This window comes from Meles meles, chromosome 17 (assembly GCF_922984935.1).
Source record: "Meles meles chromosome 17, mMelMel3.1 paternal haplotype, whole genome shotgun sequence".
In the NCBI taxonomy this organism is placed as follows: Eukaryota; Metazoa; Chordata; class Mammalia; order Carnivora; family Mustelidae; genus Meles; species Meles meles.
In genome coordinates this window covers 63,958,811-63,965,003 of record NC_060082.1, presented here as the reverse complement: position 1 = coordinate 63,965,003, position 6,193 = coordinate 63,958,811, and positions in this window count along the sequence as shown.

Below are 6,193 nucleotides of genomic sequence, written 5' to 3'. Positions count from 1 at the left end.
TGTATGTTATATATTATGTTACTGTATTCTTACAATAAAGTAAGCTAGAGAAAAGAAAATGCTATTAAAATCGTGAGAAAATACATTTACAGTACTATATGGTAAAAAATCCATGTGTAAGTGGACCTGCACACTTCAAACGCCTGTTATTCAAGGATCAGTGGTATATGTGAAAGAGATTTGTTATAAGGAATTGGCTTACACAGTTTTGGAGGTTGAGAAGTCACTTTGTGTTCCTTCCACCATAATCCCATACCCTTAATACCCATTCCCACACATGTTCCCTAGATTTCTGTCTGTATAAATTAGTAAACTCACATAGTTCTTTCAGAGTGTAGTGTCCCTCCTGGTGAGTCAGATGATAAGCAGCTCAGGTCTCATGGTAATTTGGTGGCCTGTGGTTAAGCTTTAGGTCTCTACTAAGGTCTAGTAGCAGGCCAAGAGCTAGTTCTCAAATGAAGAATAGTTATCCATAAAGGATAGATGTCAGGCTTTGTTCTAAAATCCTGATCTGAGGGGCAAGTCACCTGTTGGGACCTGCCATTGACGCCTAGTGGCATCCTTACCTGCCACGGACCCTTCGAGCACCTTTGGATCTCCTGGGTCATATGGCCCAAACAGCAGAGCACCTTGCCTGGCACTCTGGACATGTTGTAGAGTCTTCTCAGTCAACAACTTTTTGGAGTTACTTGGAAAATGGGTTGGAATAATACCCCCAAATGGAATATGTTGCCTCCAAAATCCAAAGGGGCCCACTCAGCATTGTGCCTCTTTTTTTATTGTAAGAGAGGCCAAATGCAACAACTTATGCGTTACCTTAGAAGGGATAAGTTGACATTCCCCACACTACTGGACCCCTAAAAATTTAACTGAGATAGAAGGCCCCTGAATTTGTGCCAGATTATTCCCCATCCTTTGATACACCAAGGTCTTACCAATAAGTCTAAAGTGGTCACTGGGTCCAATCAGCATGATACCATCATTGTAATGGGTCAGTGTGATAACCTGTGGAAGGGAAAGGAGATCAAGATTCCTATGAATTAAATTATGACCTACAGCTGGGAAGTTGACACAGCTCTGAGATGGGACAGGGAAGGTGAATGCTGGCCTGCCAGCTGAAACCAAATTGCTTCTGGTGGTTCTTAAGGACAGGGATGGAGAAAAAGGCATCGGCCAGCCCAGGAGCTGCATATCAGTTTCCAGGGTTTTGTTTTTTTGTTTTTGTTTTTCCCAGTTTCCAGTTTCCAGTAAATTTGCTCAAGCGGCAAAACCACATCTGGTACAGCAGCTGTACCACCTGGCTCGAATCACCACCTGGGTCGGCTTGACAATAATCCACTGTCGTTCTCCGAGATCCACCTGTCTTCTGTACAAGGCACATGGGAGAGTTACACGGGAATGTGCTAGGAACAGCCATCCCTACATTTTCCAAATCCTTGATGGTGGCACTGGTCTCTCCAGTCCCTCCAATAAGTAGTGTTGCTTTGGGTATGTTGTTTTCCTAGATTGTGGCCCATCTAGTGGCTTCCATGTTGCCTTACCACTATAATAGCCGTCACGCCACAGGTGGGGGAATTGGTGTGGGAATACTGCCAGCTGCTTCAGGGGAAACTGAGGCATAGAGATGTTAAGAAAAGCCTGGGCTTGGGCCTGGCACTGCCTTCCTTGTATGAAAGTTAACTTTTGGAGCTGCTGGGTTAGTTTTGTTAAAGACAGGAATCCAGGCTCTGGGGGATGTGTTTTAATTATTGTAATTACCCTAAGTGAGTAAATTTTTTAAATTGTCATTTTTTTATGAACATCTCCAACATTTTGCCTGTTCATAAAGATTATCATTCTAATAGAGCAAATTAATGTGCTTAATGACCTGGGGGTGCATTTTGTAACTAATTAATCTTATAGCAGAGGCTTCCAAGCCCCTTAAAGTGGGATGAAAACCAACCTTCCATCTCCTCTTTAGCCAGAAAGGCTCTGCTTTACCTGTATTGGAGTTCAAGACAAGGTTTCATGGGAAAACATGGTATCGCTGTTTTTTTTTAAATTTTATATATATATGTATTATATGTAATATACATGCATCCATCCATACATACACACACACACACGAAATTTACTATTTCATTGCTTAAAGATGCATAGGGTATGGATACTTCATTATAGTAAAGCAAGCTTGGTAGTAGTAACTTTTCAAAGTTCTCAAAGTAAAATGATCTATGGCCATTGTATATGAAGCAACAGAAGCTTATCTCCATTTCCTCCATGTCTTACTTCATACCCAGAGTTTGGCCAGGGAACATGTTGATCTTGCCTCCAGTATTTCCATGGTCCTCTACATTGAACAGGTGGAGAGGGCTTCTATTATGAATGAATATATTCCGATCGTATGTATTAACATTCACAAAAGGACGTCAAACCCCTGGCCGTAGCTGACTGCTACTCTGAAGGTAGAAACTAGAGTGTTTGTACTCCTCAGAGGATGGACACTGACGTTTTTAACAAGTCAATACTTATCAAAAAGCTCAATACCATTGATGGAAAACTATCTGATGGATACACAGCCCATTCTCCGCCTCTGGTTCAGGGTCAGCAAATTCACTGTGCTATTCTTAGCACCATCGCTTCCAAGCCTCTGGCCAACTTCTTTCACCCACAGCCCTTTCTTATGCTGAGCCTAGACTCTTACTCAAACATGATTCTGCCCAGCCAGTGCTTCGGGCGGTCACTGGCATCTCATCAGCCCTGGCATGCAGGGTGAAATCCATTTGTAATTCCAACCCTAGATACTCTTAAAAGCTGAACTGTCAGAAAGCTGTGCACTTGAAATACATCATTTTGTCCCCTTGTAGCCTTCCTTCCTAGAATAATGCTTTGGACTTATGTCATCAGCCTACATTAAAATCATAACAAGAAAAAAAAACTCTGAGAAATGTATCATATTTACTGTAGGAGTGTTTTTGGAGTATCTGTCTTCCTTCTGGATATTCTTTCTTAACATCTGAAGGGCCGCGTTAGTAACTTGCCCCAATTCATACAGTAAGGGACAGAGCTAGGAGTTGGACCAAAGATTGCCTGATCCCTTGTCCTCTCTGCCTGTCCTCCACATTTGCTCCCTGCCTTGGCAGCCATCTGCCTCCCCATCCTGACATTTAGACTACCTCTAGACATCCAGCCCTTTGCTTTGTTTCCATGAGTTTTGATGTCTATTTTTTTCCTGCATTCATTGATTCCATTTCTGCCCTTCCTGTTTTTTTCCGGCCTCTTCCTATCCCTTCTCATAAGCTTTTCAAGATCAACTCTTCCTGCATTTACTCATCAACTCATTATGGTCTGACATCTGCTCCAATCATTTTCCTGAAATTACTTTATTGGAAGTCACTGATGACCTCCTAACTGCCAGTTCTGATAACATCTTCACTCCTCATCCTGCCCCATCTCTCGGCAATTTGACAATGGTGATTGTTCCTTCCTTCTTAACCCATCTCTCTAACTCTGGCTTCAGTGGCAAATCGCTCTCCAATTTCTCCCCTTATCTCTCTAACCATGTCTTGGTTTTCCTCATTGGATCCTCTTTTTCTTCCCATCTAATATAAGTACTCTCCAAGGATTTGCCCCTGTCCCTCCCCTCATAGCTGCAAACCTGTTTGATGTCATTATCTATCCCCACAATTTCAGCTGTTATCTCTCTGAAGACAACCCCCAAATCTACACCTTCCATCCCGCTTTCTCCCCCAGTGTCTGATTATGTTTGTTACATTTGTTTCCATTTGTCTCTTTCACTAGAGTATAAAGCATTCAAGGGCCGGTCCATCTTGTCCTCATTATTTTTATCTCCTTGTGCTTAAGGTCATAGCTCAGGGGCTGGACATAGTCTATGCTTAACAATTTTTTTAAAAACAATTTTCTCGTACCTCTCTCTGTATTTTAGTGATCATCCAATGTCTGTGTGAAGGCTTTATTCTCTCGCAAGCATTCTTAAGTATCTGCCAGGTACTCAGCATTGCTCTAGGCAAAATATTTCTTTTTGGTTTTTGGAACATCTTGAGATGAGTATACATTTAATTCAACCTCTTTGTGTTTTAGGTCTATATCTATAACTATGTTTTATCCACCCTAAGATGCCCATTTACTTTTTCACATTTTAATATCTTTGAAATCAAAATGCATCTTACAAAGGATATGCAACAAAACATTGCATCATAGTTTAACTGGCAGCCTTTTTAAATGGTACATAAAATAATGGTATATCCTATAATCAATGGCATTTTAAATTCTATGAAATAGGGTTTTTACATTAACACTTATGGTTTAAAAACTTCATTCTAACATGGTTTATCATCCAAGAAATACTTAGTTATACTGAGTATACTAGACTTTCTAAGGCAGGAAAAGAAATATTTTATTTTGTTTTTTTTATTTAAAGATTTTATTTATTTATCGGACAGCACAAGTAGGCAGAGTGGCAGGCAGAGAGAGAGAGAGGGAGAGAGAGGGAGAAATAGGTGATCCCAATTTGGGGCTTGATCCCAGGACTCTGGGATCATGACCTGAACCGAAGGCAGAGGCTTTAGCCCACTGAGCCACCTAGGTGCCCCAGGAAAAGAAATATTTTAAAGGGTTTTCAATCATAAGGGTTAAAACCAGAGGAAAAAGATTTCCATGGCTAGAGAAGTTTCACATGTCCAAGCATTTCCTCTGCTATAAATATACAGCAATGGTGGATAAAGTACAAAGACTGAAAACCGAAAAGAATGCACTCAAAGGCAGTTACCATTTCCATGAATCAGGAAGAGCACGTGAGGGAATGTCTCCGTGGGCCTGTCAGAGTTCCAGCCCGGGAGGCAGGGAGTGCTGCCGGGGTTTTTAGTGCCACAGAGAAGAATCAGAACACATACATACACACACACACACACACACACACACACACACACACACCCCTCTTTTGTATCTGGTGGGGCTTTGTTATAATTTTATCTTCCATAAAGCGTCTTATATAGACGCATCTTAGAAAAATCCCAACTCAACCACAGCATTTTATGGTACAGAGAATTCCCTTGTTCACCCAGTCCCCACTTCTCTTCCTCTTTAAGAAACCATTTATAGTAATTTGTTGCTTATCCTTAACCATTTCTTCTTGCAACTATAAAAATCCTTATTTCTCTCCTTTTCTTTCACAAAAGATAGCACACCATCTACACTGTTCCATGCCAAGCTTTGCTCGCTTACCTGCATCACCCCTAACAGGACATGGAGATTTTATTCATCTTTTTTTATAGCCGCGTGCTTCGTCGTGTGTGTGAACCGTGGTTTACTCAACCAGCCCTCCTCTGGCGGGACAAGCCATTTACAAATTTCCCTGGGACTCATAATGAGCAAGCCTCTCACCTGTGCCGTTTCACGCTCTCACATGCCTTTGTGAACGGAAGCTGAACAGAATTGCTTCCTGACTGCTGCCTGAGGCTGTGGCTTTTTAGGAAGCTGAGGATTAGCCAAATAGGAAGACCAAGACACAGCGTGGCAACCAGGAAGTGAACAGATCTGCTCCCTGGATTTCTCTAATATTGCAGGTGCCCTAACCACCATCAGAAGACCCAGATGTGGACTAGAGACCTGGCAGGTAGAGTGAAGGTAACCGCAAAACTATTAAACTCAAAAGAGAGAGAGAGACTTTGTAACAGTATGTACATATGGATTTGTACAGATATATACATATTTCAAAAGCAAAATACACGTGTGTATGCATTAATATATGTTACATATAAAATTGGGTCTGTATCTCAGACCTAGACCAGGATCAATTCCCAATGGTTCAAAGCTTTAAATGTAAAAGATAAAAATAAAAATTCTAGAAGAAAACATGAATGAAGTCCTTAATAAGAAAACTATTTAGCAATATTATCACGAAAATTGGAATTTAAGTAAAAAGGAATAAAAATATGTGATAAAAGAAGGCTAATCCATCAAGAAGCTATAATAATTATGAATTTGTATGCAATTAGCGACCTACCCTGAAATACACAAAATAAAAACTAAATGACAAAGACTGACAAGATCATAAGCATAGAAGATTTTAATATAAAAGGAGTTTCTCTCTATTATTACTTAACCAGAAATGGAAAGTAACCATGATGCCCATTCCCCTTGCATTACAATCAAGTGAGCAGGACCCTTCCGACTGAGCCCCAACCGCACCTGG